This window comes from Pinus tabuliformis, chromosome 8 (assembly GCF_031772625.1).
Source record: "Pinus tabuliformis cultivar Carrire ecotype Pingquan chromosome 8, CPIR1, whole genome shotgun sequence".
Taxonomy (NCBI): domain Eukaryota; kingdom Viridiplantae; phylum Streptophyta; class Pinopsida; order Pinales; family Pinaceae; genus Pinus; species Pinus tabuliformis.
In genome coordinates, this window is record NC_142294.1 from 393,473,725 (window position 1) to 393,491,254 (window position 17,530).

The following is a 17,530-nucleotide window of genomic DNA, read 5'->3' on the forward strand; positions in this document are numbered from 1 at the left end:
TAACAACAAGGCATAATTGCACAATTATGTTCACTAGAGGTTCCCACATCGAAATCATCTATTTCTCCAAATCTCCAAAAAGTCTTGGACAATCATTCCAAGGAATTTGCGACTCCCAAAGCCCTCCCACCTATTCGTGATCATGATCAGACTATTCATTTGATTCCAGGGAGTGCTTCTCCAAACATCAGGCCTTACAGATATCCCTACGCCCAAAAGAGTGAAATTGAATGTATGGTTGCAAAAATTCTAGAGGTTGGTATAATTCAACCTAGTCAAAGTTCTTTCTATACTCTAGTAGTATTGGTTCACAAGAAGGATGGATCATGGGGCATGTGTCTAGATTATAGGGAGCTCAACAAGCTCACTAGTAAATATAATTTTTCCATTCCTGTCATTGATGAATTATTGGATGAATTGAATGGATCAATTTACTTCACCAAGTTGGATCTTCGTTAAGGATATCATCAAATCAGAATGAAGACTGAAGACATTCCAAAAAAAACATTTAGAACTCATGAGGGTCATTATGAATTTTTGGTCATTCCTTTTGGCCTTACCAATGCACCTTCTACATTTCAAGGTTTGATGAATTCCATTTTCAAACCCACCCTTAGAAAATTTGTGTTAGTATTTTTTGATGATATACTAATCTACAACAAGTCTTGGAAGGATCATGTTCAACATGTTGACAGGGTGCTCAAACTATTGGAGGAGAAACAATTATATGCAAAAAGTTCCAAATGTTTCTTTGGAGTATAAGAGGTGGAATATCTGGGTCATATTGTATCTAATGAAGGTGTTAAGGTAGGCCCTAACAAAATTAAAACCATTAAGGAATGGAAAATCCCCACATCCATAAAGCATCTACGAGGATTTCTCGGGTTGACAGGGTATTATCGCAAGTTTGTTAAGAAATATGGGAGAGTGACAGCACCTCTAAAAACATTATTGAAGAAATATGCATTTTCATGGACTCCAACAGCAACAAAGGTCTTTGAACATCTTAAAGAGGCAATGTGGCAAGCACCAGTCTTAGCTACACTAAACTTCACAAAAACCTTTATTATGGAATTTGATCCTCGTGAAATGGAATCGGTGTTGTTTTAATGCAAGAAGAAAGACCCAGTGCTTTGGAAAGTCGTCTAATCAAAGGAAAGTATTTACACAAAGCTATTTATGAGAAGGAAATGTTGGAAATACTACATGCACTTAAGAATGGCGACCCTACCTAATGGGAAGACACTTCAAGGTAAAAATAGATCATGGTAGTCTTAAATAGAACAAAGATTGTCTTCAGAAGAGCAACGAAAATGGGTCACAAAAATGTTGGGTTTTGACTTTGAAATCATCTACAAAAAAGGGAAGCAAAATGTTGTGGCAGATGCACTCTCAAGAAAGGATGAGGATGTGGAAGCATTTCTTTGCGCCATTTCTATTATCCAACCAGATTGGATAAACGAAGCAAGGGATGAATAGAAGAATGACAAAGAAGTGTGGGAACTCATTCAAAATATACAACAAGATCCCAGTACATTTTATACATTTGGCTGGAAAAATGATTCGTTATAGTGCAAAGATCGGTTATACCTATGTAAGAATTCCCAACTCAAATAAAATATTCTTAGGGAATTTCACACCTCTCCCTCAGGAGGGCACTCAGGATTTCTAAAAACTTACCACAAGGTTAAGAAGGAATTTTTTTGGGATGGCCTTAAATCGGATATTCAAAAGTTTGTGTCAGAATGTTTGGTTCGCCAAAAAAATAAAGTTGAAACAATTAAAACCTCAGGTCTATTACAACCTTTATCCATTCCAAGCCAACATTGGGAGGAGGTTTCAATGGATTTTATCACAGGTTTACCCAAGTCCGAAGGAAAGAGTGTTACCATGGTAGTAGTTGACAGACTTACCAAGTATGCACACTTTTGTGCATTATCTCATCCATTTAAAGTGAGTACAGTTTCTACTGCATTTATGGAAACAATTCAAAAGCTACATGGAAACCCAAAGATTATATAAGTGACAGAGATCCCATTTTAACTGGAATTTTTTGAACAGAACTATTTTCTTGTCTTAGTACTTAGTTGGCTCATAGCTCATCTTATCATCCTCAATCTAATGGGAAAACTGAGATAGTAAACAAATGTTTGGAAGGATATCTTCATTGATTTGTATCTGATAAACAAACACAATGGGTCAAATGGTTGCCTCTGGCTGAATGGTGGTATACAAACAAAAATGACCCCATTTATGGCACTTTATGGATATCATCCACCATCCATCACATCACATTTAAGAGAAAATTTTAAGCTTCAAGTAGTGGAAGATCACATCAAGCATCAACAATAAGTTCTCCAACTCTTAAAGGATAACCTCACCTTGGTGTAGAATATAATGAAACAACAGGCAGATCAACATCGCAGTGAAATAAGTTTTGATGTAGGTGATTGGGTATTCCTACGACTACAACCATATAAACAAATGTCCCTCAAGCAAGCTAAGAAGGATAATAAATTATCACCAAAGTATTATGGTCCGTACGAGGTGTTGCAAAATATAGGTACTATGGCATACAAATTGGAGCTTCCTGCAACTTCCTGCGTGCACCTAGTTTTCCATGTGTCATGCTTAAAGAAGGTTATAAGTGACAAGATCCCAATTCAAACAATATTGCAGGAACTTGATGAGGATGGAAAAATCATATTGGAACCTGAGAATTCAAAGAAACAAGAACTTGACAGCTACGAAATCAATCAATTTCAAAGTATCTCATCAAGTGGAAGAACTTACTCGTTGAAGATTCCACATGGGAGGATGAGAATTTTATACAAAAGCATCTATAACTACTCAAGCGTTGAGGACAACAATTTTTTGAAGGAAAGGGGCATGTTAGGTCCCTATAATACTAGTGATTCCCCCATTACTATTGTCATTGTATCCCTTATTATTATTGTTGTGCCCCTATTGTCCCCATATTGTTATTATTGTGCTCCATAGAAGCCCACTATTGTTATTTTTGTGCCCTTGTATTATTATTGTTAGGTCGTCTTTGGTTATATTTTCACACCTTATACTCCTATATATAGAAAGGAGGTTTTGTCATTTGTATCATCCAGGAATTGTTCAATACTTGATGTAAAGGAGGGTGCCCTCTCGAAGAGGTTGATTTCTAAGTCGTTGATATATCTTTTCTATCTTTTTGTGAGCTGGTTTCATAACAGTTTCTTTCAAGGTATACTTTATCAATGTTTACTCTCAAGGTTTGATCTATAATTATCATCAATGTATGTTATCACCATTGGATCTATCTTTGATTGTACTCAGACACTATGATACAACCTTGACATAGCTTTCCATAAAACCAATTTTATCATTTATAATATTGAGAAATAAATGCGCCTCACAAAGATGTTTTTATGAGCACCTTCATGCTCATACTAAAATGTCTTCAAAATGATGAATTATCAATGATAATTATAATTTATCAAATTATTTGTGATAACAATAATGTGCATGAGAAGCCCCTTTCATTATTATAACTTATAGTTATTATTGTTGTGATTCGGTTTTGGTTTCTAATTTTTTTTTTTTTTTTTTTAACTATAATATTTATCAAATTATTAGTCATAACAATAATGTGCATGAGAAGCCCCTTTCATTATTATAACTTATAGTTATTATTGTTGTGATTCGGTTTTGGTTTCTAACTTTATTATTTTCTTAATTATAATATTTGTGTTTTTGTATTTGGCTTTTGAATTTGGATTTTCAAAATATATTGTAGATATAAATCTACATCTACTTGTGGATCTCCACTTATATCCATATCATGCCAACTTAAGTTAAATATCTAAAAAAAATATATATAATCAATAATTTAACCTCTAAACTAAAAACTAACCTATACAATCAAATTTAACTTAACTTTGGAACAATCAAAGAATGAGAAGGATCAAATCTAGTATCTAGAATAACATTTATGCAATCAAACTTAACTTAACTTTGTAATAATCAAAGAATTGGAATAACATTTACGCAATCAAACTTAACTTAACTTTGTAATAATCAAAGAATGAGAAGGATCAAATCTAGTATGTAGAATAACATTCTAGATACTGGCTATGTGTCTTATGTGTATTACATGAATGTGATCCTTTGAAAATTATTGAGTATAATTTATAATTAAAAGAGTATTATCAAGGACACTTCTTAAGTTTCATGAGGATAAGGTGAATAATAAAAAGGTAAAAATATTTAATGATACCAGGAAAATAGTAAGAAAATAATATGATTCATATATTATATGAATTAATATAATAAATAATATATGGATTACATAATGACCAATCTCAATGAAGCAAGAAAGAATCGGTACATTTTTAATTGGTACTAATACTCTTCCACCCAATTTTGTAGTGCACTTTAAACAATGAGCAATTTATAAAGATGAAGTTCAAATGCTTATTTGAAATCACATTACAAAGTTATATTTCAAGGTTAATCAATATAGTTTTTTAGTAGAACCTTATAAATTGGCTACAACTGGTAGTATATATGAAATGGATAGGAAATTATTAAAGTTTTATAATTTCATTACTGAAATATTTTTTTTGGGGTTTTAATTTTATGTGAGGTAAATATTTGATATTCTTTATTTATATAAAATTTTGTAATTTATTTAAAATGTTATAGGTTAATTTTAAGTTAAATAGTGAAAAAATTACACACTACCTTATTTTAGGTTCTAGAAAGTCTCTTTTCAAGTAAAATAAGCAAAAAGAATTCATGATTTTGCATCTCTTGCTTAAATACTAAGTTTAATATTAAGTATTACAAAGAATATTTTTATACAAATACATAATTTTTGGTAGGTTATTTCCATCAATGCAAATATATTGTTTCAAAGAAAGATCAACATTACATATCTAGTTCTAATTTGGTCTAAGTTGGAGTTTAGCTAAGTATTATTACATTACTAGTCATTATTATGCCTAGGATTTAAGCCACCCTCCATTTGAATATTCCAAGAAAATAGGGTATTCCCCATGAAATCTTTGATGGCCCTCAGTATTGCAACAACAATGTTGCAACTCCAAAGGGTCTCAGCTTTAATTGTTAACTTGAGGTTTGTACAAACTTAAGAGGGGTCGACACTATATGTGCAGTGAGCACTATCTCTTTCTTTGCTAACTTTGATGGAGGTGGAAGCACTGAGATGAAATATAGTTATACAAAAACCACTTTAACTATTTTATGCTACAAGAAAAACTTGAAATTGCAGGGAATGAAAGACAACATGCAAACCTATGTTAATTGTAATAAAGGAAGGAAAACCATCTTAACTATAATGAAATGAAAGCATATCTATTCTATTGTGAAAATAAAGCAAACACACAACTGAAGTAAAATATTGCAAATAGTAAACCCTATTTCTGCAAGAAAGAAGAAATTTATAGGTCAAGGAATCTACTTGGTATCTCTACTTCTAAATTCAAAGAAGTTGAATCATGAGATGAAAACAAATATGGGCAAGTTTCAAAAGCAAATTTCAAACTACTATAGGAGTCTTTGTTTTGCTACAAGAAAGAGTACAATGAATAGAAAAATGTGCTAAAGGAGAGGTTGGAAAGTGAAAGAAGCTAAGGAAGGGCTAAGAAATGATAAGGCACACATGTCCAAGTCATCACATCAATGGTGGTAGGGTTTCTTCATCAAGATACATGGCTATAGGGTTTCATATAGCTGGGGATTGTGTAGACACACTAAAAACAGTAAATGATGGATAACAAATAAACAGAAGAAGTCAAAGTGATTTTTAAATGCAAAAGAAAGAATGTTACTTGAAGAATATAACAACTACAAATGCTATCATCTAATGCTCGAATTTTTTGTAAAGAAATGTTATTAATCATCTAATTAACCATATATAAAAGAAATATTCAGAAATAAACTATAGAAATGAACAAATGCATAAAGAATAATGGTACATAAGGGATATTAAGCACCTAGGGTGGGCCCTAACCCAAGGAATCTCATAAGCCAGAAGGAGAAGCAGACTAATAACTGAAACCAAAGATGGCTTTCATTAATTGAAGGATAGCGTACATGGCAAAAAGTTGCAGAACTTGAAAAATAGACTTCCTAATGCTCTATATTGTTATTCTCTTACTTCTACTTGTTTCCTAATGCACTACTCAAGCCCTCTATTTATACAAAATGAATGAGGGGAAGCCTCGTAGAAAGGAGGACTACTTTCCCTCCAAAACCCCTAAAAAATTAGATCATGTTCCCTCGGTGACCTGGAAACAACAAGGAGTATTGATTGTCCCAAGCTAGATGAGTTTGAACCTTTTGTAGTAGGGGGCAGGCTCCATGAATATCTCTGGTCAGATATCCTCGTAATTTGTGCAAAATCCTCTTAATATCCTCCACTATAATCATGTTAGGCACATAAAGCATGAAAAAATTCTTTAACCTTCCTAAGAACTCATTTAAAAGAAAGTGTTATTAAGTGCAAAAAGGAAGGTCTAATATAGCCTTTATGTTCCTAGGAGAGGTTAGATGGGCCTTATGTTTTACCTAATTAGGAGGCCCATCATACCCCCTTACTGAAATATTTTCTCACCCTTTAAGCAACCTACTCCTCCTCCTTCCACTATTTTTCCTCGTTCATATCTTTGATAATTTGTTTGACATTCCATGTTGAGTTGGAGGAGGTTGTGTCTGTTAAATGGAAACCTACATTTTCTTCAATGTGCTTCCACTCCCTTGACTCCTCTTCCTAACTCTGAAGCTCTTGAAGTCCCAACAACATGGGTAGATTGAATCTAAGTCCAATCCATTGGTCCCCAAGCCTTTGAATGATTATTTTATATAAAGGAGACTGCGCAAGTGCAACTTGTAATCTTTCATGGGAATGTTATTCTTTAATTCTCATGTCATGAGGTAGTGCTTCCATCCCCTTTGGTAATCTCGTGAGATTTATTCTCCCAACAACTTGAAAGTATCTTCAAATTGGAGGATGGCATCCACTTGCCTCTGTTTGTAAACTTCCACCACTTTAGGATCCTCTACTAGGAGTGCATGAGTGGAAGTAAGGATGGATATATTTGTATGTTCAAGTCTAATCCACAGTGGTTCCTTCAGCTCTCCATTCCTCTTTACTTCTTCAACTACGACCTCCTCATGCCTTATCCAAGATGTTAAGACCAATAACTTTGCATCTCCCAAATATGGATTTAGGTCCCATATGGTTAGATCTAGAAGCACAATATTGTGAAGGTAAAATTAAGTATCATTGACCTTGTCTTCTATGTTGCATTGTAGGAAAAAGTCAATGAAGTCCTTAACTTCTTGTAGAGGGACATCCCCTTTTTGTGTAAGCATGTTTATCTGAAGCCTACACCATTGCTCTTCCAAGAATAAGGAGTAGTTCATTGAGGGTTTCCTGCAATTGATTGCCTCTAAAGAGAGGTGTGCCATGGTGCCCAAAGATGTTTCCAAGGTTGCAACCTGAGTGTCCCTCTCCTATAGAAATATTTTCATCTGTTGCAATTAGTTTTTCAGCTGCTTATTTTCTTTCTCCAAACGATCTCTTTTATTTTTTTCATCAAACCTTAGGAGTGCCATTTATTCTCTCATTCTCTTCATCTCATCTTCCATTTTGGCGATATCAGAGACACCTTTAGATTGGGAAATCCTCTTCCATCAGTGAGTCTCAAATTTCTCCTACTCTAATGCGAGGAATAGTTGTGGTGCTAGGTGCATGGGAAGTGTTTTTCCTACCTCAATCTAAGAATAAAAGGAGGTGGTTCTCCTTCAAGCTAGTTTCTTTGTTTCCCTTTCTATTTCTTCTAATTATGCAGGTTGTATTGTAGCATTTTTTGGTTTTGATTAGATAGAATATTTCAAAAAATGTTAAGATAGGATATGGACATAACGATAGTGAATAAAATGTTAGTTTAAAAAATATCTTGATGATGATGTCCATATCAAAGAAAATGTTAGGTTAGCCTAAAAATCAAGGCAAAAATAAAATGTTAGGTAGAAAAAAAACAAATAAACTCTGAAAGTGAGCAAGTCTAAATGCCACTACTCTGTTTCTGCAAAATAATGGTTGTGTGTAGCTTGTTTTTAAATGCCACAACCCATGAGAGTCAAACAGTTTAATCTTGATTGCTTCATGTTTTAAATTTCATGTTATAGTTAGAGAATAAAGATCTTGCCAAACTGTTTAATCTTGGCAGATCAATAGTTAGGTACAGAATAATAAGGTGCTCATCAGTTTAATCTGAGCCCTTGGACATTATAAGGGTAGAATTAGATAGTTTGTTTTTGTTAAATAAGAAGAAAGGATAAGGGTTTGCTAGCTTAAATGCACCTGTTAAATGAAGAAAAAATGATAGGATAAGTAAAGGGTAAGTAGAGAAAGGTTGCAGAAGTTTAATGGTTGATTGGACAAAATGAATATTTATCATGTTTCTATGCTCATGAGGCAATTATACAAGGCAAATGAAGGTTTATAAGATCAATTAATTAAATTCCCATTCATCCCCATTCATCCCTATATTCACTAATTTTCCCTTCCTACCTTCATACCTCCATATTCATTCATTTCCATAAAACCCCCTTTTCTTATGGTAAAAACCCTTTTTACCTAGGAAAAGTGAAAATCCCATACAAAATCCATTTTTTACCATTAAAATCCCTTTTTACTATGTAAAAACCCTTTTTACCATGTAAATTCCCTTTTATCCGAAAAACCCATAAAAATACCTTTACCCTAAGTATAAATGCTATATGAAAAGTCAAATCATTCATAAAAAGCATTACACTTAGTGTTATTCCTCTTTTCCGCTCATATTTCATTTTAACACTAATTTATGTATTAAATCCTTGAAAAAATCCCTTTCCCGTATTATTAAATCCTTTTATATAATAGCCCGAAAACCCTTATTTTTTGTTAAAAAACTATGTATTTTATACAAATATCGCATCGGCGGGACTGTAGGCCTTTTAACATGCATATACCTTAGTTTTATTAATAAAACTATGATATATACAAATATCGCATCGGCGGGATCGAAGAACCCTTTAAACATGTATACACCCCCGCATTGCGATATGCGATGGGAAGCCCAGACCCGACGCTATATATATCGCAATCTAATCCCATATCGCATCCGCCTCCATCGCAAAGTCCCGCTATTACATATATCCTCCGCATTGCAATAAGTGATGCGCGACGGACCCGACCACATATATATTATATTCTATCGCTATATCCCATCTGTTATCATCGCAAGTCCCATCCGATGTATACATCCTTCGCCTTTGCGATATCCGATCTTCGATTGCGATAGACCCGGACCTGACCATATATATATTACAGTTTAATGCCACATCGCATCCGCCTCTTGTCGCAAGTCCCGACCAAAGCCATTACTCCTCGTCATACTACGATTGTGATATGCAAATAATACCGGGACCCGATATCATTATCCGCCATATTTAATACATTTTCAAGTCCGCATATTGTGTTTTGTGAAGGTTTTCTATGTAAAATCGATTTTTTGATTTAAACACAAAAATGACCTGAAATTCCATTTTAACTACTAATCACGTTTTTAACCATAATTAGGCCATTCCCGCCATATTTAATCCCTCCGTACTCTTTCTTTCGCACTGTTAACCCTTGCCCGATAATGCAAAAGAAGACTGTTTTTCCCATTAAACACATAAAAGCCATTTTTTTCTCTGTTTCCCTGTTTTATACAATGAAGCCTCCATTATGCCTCTGTGGCCATTAAAGCCATTGTTTACCTTTTGATACCCCCCGGACTCCTTTCGACAGCCTCTCAAGCTCGGCAGAGCCATTAAAGACCCCCAGTCACCATGTTTTTCTGAATAGTTTTTGTGTTTTGCAGGTAAGAAGATTGTTGTTTCAGGTTTGTAGACAAAAAGCATGTGTAACAGTTTGAAGACAAATATGAGCGATTTACTGTAAAAAACACAGTAAAAACTGGAATGCGTAGTAAAGGTAGAAAGGAGCACAGTAAAGGTCACTCAGCCAGGTTAAAGCATATTAGACAGAGTTTAAAGCAGTATCAGGTAAAAAGGTTAAATGCAGCAATTTTCCAGCATGAAGAATGCAAACAACCAAGCAGCTTAAAGGGTGAAAATATCCTACAAAAGCCAGCACAGCCTGAATAAAGGGGACAACAAGAAGCAGTTCAAACAATTGCCCCTATCTTCTTGCCATGAAGATCTTTCTTTTCCTAAAAATCTTAATCTATTTTAGTATCTTTCTTAAGTTTCATTATTGTATAAATAACTCTTTTCCTGAGTTGTAAATGCTTCGGATTTCAAGATTCATAGCTCACTGCTTGTAAAGTCTTTGACTGTTAATGCTACTTTGAACTTGGAAGCCACCTTTGAAGGAAGCTTTTGCAGACACTTGATGTACTAAATATTTCTGGAACCTTAATACAAAGCAGAGGATTCTGAATCTAGTTTTGCACAGTTTTGTGTTATCCTGTAAGTTTTTCCAATTTTCAATCATTGTGTTATTTCTTCATATGCTTATGACTTACAGAGATATCTAGGTAGGAACAATTAGAGTTTCAATTGATTCCTATAAGCTCCTGAAGTGATCATCTATTAAGAGAATGGATTAATGCAACTGTTTGTGTAGCTAATCCCCTCTAATCAATAAATCATCAACATCTTATGTAAGCTTAAGTATACTGCCTTGAACTTTTGGAACGTAGTTTAGAAGGTTTTCCAACTTATGATTGTTCTGTTTTATAGTCTGGAAACTATGATAATCATATTTTTTGTTGTCTTCTACTCACCACTATTTTGATCTATATCACTGTGTAATGCTTTATAGCAGCCCTTTGCTGAAGTATTAATATAACCCAAAGGATTAATTACTTTAATTCTACATTTGTCTTCATTCATTGGTCTTCCAAAAACTTAAACCAAAAACCCCCAAAACAATTATTTTAGATGCTCTGACATTGGTAGCCTAACCTACTACTATCTCAGAGGTACAACATCAGACTGGCGCCGTTGCCGGGGATTCGAATTTCATTTAAGTTTCCCTTGGGACAACGATATTCATTCATTATTTTCCTTTAAAGGTGATTAAAGGATTTAGAAGGTTAAAATCATTCACCTAGGCGACTCCACACTCCCAAGCTGGCACCTTATAAACATACCAGATCTCGTTCAGAAGGTGACATAGTTAGTCCTTTGTCAGATCCTGAAAATATTCTGAGAAAAGCCAGATCTAAAAGGGGACACCAACCATCTTCTTCTTCCTCTTCAGTCCTTCAATCTGAAGAATTAGAATCATTTGACCCCTATAGTAATATCCCATCTGATCCTGATTATTCCCATTTATCACCTAGGGTTGCTGAACTTCTAAATAAAGGAGTTGATTTTAAGTCAACCTACCTTATTCATTCATTAGAATCTCATCCAAGACCCACATTACCACTAGGATCACCTAAAACTGAATCTGATTTGGGTGTCAATCTACCAGAATATAAACCCACAGATTTCATATCCCCTACCACCTATCCATTTCCTTCCATTTTTGACCAACTTGAAGCTTCTTCTTCTGAACAACCTGAAGAGACCTTTTCTGTATATACCAATCCTCTCTTTGCATCAAAAGAAGGTATTCCTTTACAGGTCCCAAATCTATTTCTTAAGACTCCTTTGAAGTCTTTCAGGAGATCTCCTCCTTCTTCACCTCCAACTAGTTCACCAACTCCTAAAACACCATCTTCTTCGTCTATTTCTTCTTCATCCTCTACATCCACACAAACACCTCATACTCCACCTGGACAACCTCATACACCTCAAACACCTCATACACCACCTGTTGTCATGGCTTTCCATCCAATTGTACAGGCTAAATATGCTGCCTTAGTCTTACCTAATAACCTTGATGCATTCCCATCTGGATACTTAAAATACCTTCCCAAGTACAATGGAGAAACTGATCCCTCAGCTGAAGACCATCTTCAAGCTTTCCTTGATTTTGCAGACAATATGAATATTTAAGAAGAGAATGTTTATATGAGATTGTTTGTACAGTCACCTGAAGGAAATGTGAGGATATGGTTTAGGCAGTTGCCAGCAGCTACCATTAGAAATTGGGAAGAGCTTACTACCATATTCAAAAATAAATGGGGTGTGAAAAAGGATCCTCTTTACTTCCTCACATAATTTGAAGTGCTTAAAAGGAACTTCGATGAACCAGTAGCAGATTTTATCAAAAGATTCAACAAACTCTATCACAGGATGCCTGTTGATTGTAAGCCTCCTGTAGCAGCAGCTAAGTCTAGATTTTCTAAAGCTTTCGATAACGACTTTGCTGTTATGCTACATTATCCACATTGGTTTGGAAGAAATGCACATAGAAGACATGCACATATAAGAAAGTTAGAGATATACGGAAGATATGTGCATATCTTCAGTATATGCATACACGGAAGATATCTGCATATCTTCTATATATGCGTAAATTTCTTATATGTGCATATCTTCCGTGTATGCATATATAGAAGATATGCGCATATCTTCCATATATCCCTAACTTTATTATATGTGCATATCTTCTATGAACATATACGGAAATTGTGCATATACAAAAGATATGCGCATATACGGAAATTGTGCATATACGGAAGATATGCGTGAATATCTTCTGTATATCCCTAACTTTCTTATATGTGCATATCTTCCGTATATGCGCGTCGTTTATGTATCTGCATCGTATATGCGCAAATTCCATATACAGAAATTGTGCATATATGGAAATTATGCATATACGGAAGAACTTCGAACTTCGCATATCTTCCGTATATGCGTAACTTTCTTATGTATGTTCAAATTTTCCGTAAATACACATAACTTCTGTATATTTGCGCAACTTTCGTATATGCGTATATCTTTAGTATATGTAAAGCTTTTGTGTATGTGAAACTTTTAGTATATCGTAATGATATGTTCATCCACGCATGCAACATCAAATAAGATATAAATATAAAAGTAACTTAACTTGTAAACTTGATATTTTGTAAATAATAAAAGCAAAATCCGTTACAACTACATTCATCAAAAGTAATGTAACATTGATAGAATATAACATCACATCCACATAAGGATTTAAAATTCAATGAAGATGTTGCCATAAACAGAAGTCTAAATTTATGTATTTTTATTCAAAATAGGTCCAACTATACATGTTTCTTTTTTACAAAATAGAACTTCATTTGCAACATAGATAATGGAATCTCATGCCCATAAATTACATAATGGAATTTAAACAACATCATGATCGATCTAAAGTATGGGTCTATAAGTCACCCTTGTCCCTCTTGGAACTCCCAGGTGGATTTCCAAATTGATATCTCTGCAAAAATTACAATAATCAATTAGTTGTAAAAATTGAAAGGCATATAATCAATTTCATTAATTCATGATGATATTTTGATCAAATACTCATTCTCACCGTGAGGATTTGAGGCAATGGAGAAGACAACCCTTCCTGGGTAGATGGTGGAGCACTTGGTGACGGATATAGGCATGCTTCAAGGGTGCTGGATAAAGGCATGATGGATGTGAAATAGGGAAAAGGTAGTGGGTGTGGGCGACGATACACCCCCACCGGTTGTATGATAGTGGGAATCACTGTAGGTCGGGGGATTAACCAAGGGGGGGAAATTGGAATGTTAAGGGTGGACGATTGAAAAAATGAGAATGGTGGATGACTGAAGGGTAGGGGTGAGCATTGGGAAGGTATTACAGAGGTGGTTATAGGCATGGAAGAATTTATGGAGGAAGAAGGTGGTGGGTGTGGGCGATGATTAGTGAAGTGATCAACTCATTCCAAGTCCAAATAAAAAAGTTGAATTTCTTTTTAAAACCAATTAGTGAAGTAATCAACTCATTCCCAGTCTAAGGGTTTGTGTATAGGCTTTGCACCTTTTAAAGGCAACGTGCTAATAAGTTATAACCATTGAGATGCATCTCTCCCATTCAAATATATTTATCAATTCATTGCAATTTTATATTATTCACAACAACATAGGAAAAAATTCATAACACTTCAATAACTTTTTGGCTCACCATTTCTTACCTGGTATTAAAATTATAGGATAACAATAATCTATCCCTAGTTCTTAAAAGTTGTGAAAAATGAGATATCATTTCCTGAAACCCAGTGTAAATATTTTGCACTGATCCCTGATTCAAGGCCCTTCTACATTTTGCATTGATCCCTGATTCAAGGCCCTTCTCTTTCATAAGGATAGGTGCTCACAAAAATTAAATTCATAATGTGCCCAGAATATTGTTGTTTGCATTGTCTTCTAAAACCATTTTGAATTATGAGTGATTTATAATTTTGCAAAGTTGATGAGAACAGAGAACTGCTACTATCATTTAAAAGACATCAAAAGTTGTAGAGGTGAAATGAAGGAATTAGTACAATATTTAATGATTAAAGTTACAGTCGAATTCATTTGAATTTGAAGCCTTGGGCATGCTCGACTCTCGTATAGGCCATACTACAAGAAGAAAATCAAGCCTAATATTTTACAGTATTCATTTCCTTCCAAATTTTATCACCTCATTGGTATAATAGCCTGATAATCATAATCAAAATTTGAGCAAGCCAGTATTTCCAAAATACCACACTTTCTAGCAAACAGATTTACCATAACATCTTCAACCAGGTTGTTTTGCCAACTGCTTTTAACAAATTTAGCATAAAATCTGCAACCAGGGTGCATTCATGGAAGTCTAGTCTCTTAAGGCACAAGAAGAGTGATAATAAGAGACAACCATAGAAACAAAGGCAGCGCGAGCGCAGAAGTGCAGGATTTCTTTTCTGGCCCTCCACTCACATCAGCAACTTCTTGCCCAGACCTTGAAAAACACAACAAAATACCGAACACATTATTTTGCACCATAAAACCAGTTGTTCTTGGGTTGCAAAATATACTGTCATGCATGCAGAATTACAAGAGCCATTCCAGTGAAGTACTATGTACCTTGACAGAGAATGCTAAATGGTTTATATCAGTAAAACTTGAGCATGGGAATTTACCTGAATGCGTAGAAGCAGCCAGGATAACCTGCGCGGCTAGTGACAGAAGCGCAAGCATTTTAGAAGAAGCCTGCAGAAAAATAAACTGCTCAAACAACAAACAAACTATACAATAAAATGAACATACATTCCATTTTTTTTACGGTGGAGTTGCAGATTGGGGAAGGGGGAATATTAATATTATTGGGCTTACTTGGGCTGACATCTCTTAGCATTGCAGCACCCTGGAAATCACAGGACCCCAGTGCCTTCATGTTTTTTTTTATAATACCTGTTGAATGCAAATGAGACATGGGCGAATAAAGTATTGGGCGCATAGCAAGACCCACCAGGTTGTATAGGGCTACAATCTGCATAACCAGGGCCAAAGGCCCAATCCATAGGTGCTTGCAAACTAATGGGGTCAGTACCGTATCTTGCAACACACCATGTGTTATCTTCTTCTTTGCTCTGACCCCTAACTTCTGTTAAATTTTGCCCATCAAAATGAGTCCTATTGTAGTTTAAAATGCCCAAATGTTGGACTTCACTGAAGCGATCAAAAGCAAGTACCCCCGAGGGGATTCCAACGACGGACATTATGAAAAGAAGCCACCAGGCTGGGAGGTCAGCAAGCACCATAAGAGCTAGGGTAGGGGATGATCAGAATTATGGCTAGTATATGGGTGGAAAATGTTGACTTAGGAATTTACAGAAGTAAATACACTGAGCCAAACTGGTAAGAGTAATTATGTTAGAATTCCAATCCCCTGTTCACACCCCTGTTGATAAACCTGAGACTCACAGAGGCCAAATACAATGCATGAGATTTGTTATTGGAATCAACTATGGTAGGTTGATGATGCCGGGAGGCATGCACGCCTTCCCATCTTCCAGAGCAACAGCCTGTCATGTGATACATAAACCCAGAATCCCAATATCCCAATGGCAATGCTAAAATGAGTTTCTCACCAACAGAGGCAACGATAACCAGAACCACCGCAATCGCCATCAGCATCGACCTCGTCTGGAAGCTCATGCTGAGCAAAGAAACTAGGCCTTCCCATCTTCCAGAGCAACAGCCTGTCATGTGATACATAAACCCAGAATCCCAATATCCCAATGGCAACGCTAAAATGAGTTTTCTCCCCAGCAGAGGCAACGATAGCCAGAATCACCGCAATCGCGATTAGCACCAAACTCGTCTGGAAGCTCATGTTGAGCAAAGAAACTATAACCGACCAAAGCTTCTTTCAATTACAACAAAATATGGTAGCGCAGGTTCTGAGATTCAAAATTCCAATTTGGAGCGCCATTATACAATTCAAAATTTGGTGGCAATTAATATCAGATGGTAGATAGCATATGATACATGACATGCCATGATACACATGCCGCTCATTTCAATGCGCATCAATACAAACAACGACATGGATGATGGCATCATGCATATCTCCATCACTATGGAATCAGAATCTGTTAGCCGGAGAATGGAGGGGATGTCAGAACCCGTGTCCCAATACTGTCCTTAGAATCTCTTAAGAGAGCATTAATGTTTCTATAGAGGTGGAAATAGCTCTCGCCTTTCCATACTATGGTGAACATTAATCACAATGTAATCATGTTTTTCATTGAAATAGAGTTTGATAATGACATCTTCCAAAGAAATTACCAAAAGTAATATAATTTCGTTCAAATAGAGTTTGATAATGACATCTTCCAAAGAAATTACCAAAATTAATATAGCCCTTAAATATAAGGTGAGGAAAACTCCGCCAATTAAATAATTATTTAAAAATTATAGAGTTGTTAAAACAACAACAAGCTCTTTGTTCCAAGATGAATGGATTTGGGAGATGTATTCCTCTTTTTAACCCACAGAAAATTGATAATAATAAATAAATTTTATGTGAAATATATATATATATATATATATATATATATATATATATATATATATATATATATATATATATATATAATTTAAATTTTTAAATTGAATTATGTATATTTTGTTAAATTAGTAATATAATAAAAGAATGTGTTTATTTAGTTTTGGATAAATATTTTTTTGATGTAAAGTCACTATTCCATTATGGTGATAATCACTTCTTGATGTGAAGTCACTACTCTATTATAGTAATATATTGAATATGATGATGATGTAGTCTTATCCAAATTAAAAATATATATAAAATAAAAGAATATATTATTAGATTTTCATTAATATTACAAAAAACTTATGAAATTTGTAAATAAGATGTTTACATGTTAGAGAAACTACATTTTGATTATACTATAAATATTTTTTATTAATTAATTATGCTAATAAGCTTGTTTATTTTAGAATAGTTTTTTTATAATTTTAATTTAATTATCAATAATTAATAGGTGTATGGTATAGATTTAACTTCCACAGAA

General features: G+C 34.6%; 1 pseudogene; it reads right to left on the bottom strand.

Annotated features, from left to right (window-relative positions):
- Positions 1-14,831: 14,831 nt before the first annotated feature.
- Positions 14,832-15,751, bottom strand: LOC149235745 (glucan endo-1,3-beta-glucosidase 3-like; annotated as a pseudogene).
- Between the last annotated feature and the right edge of the window lie 1,779 nt (positions 15,752-17,530).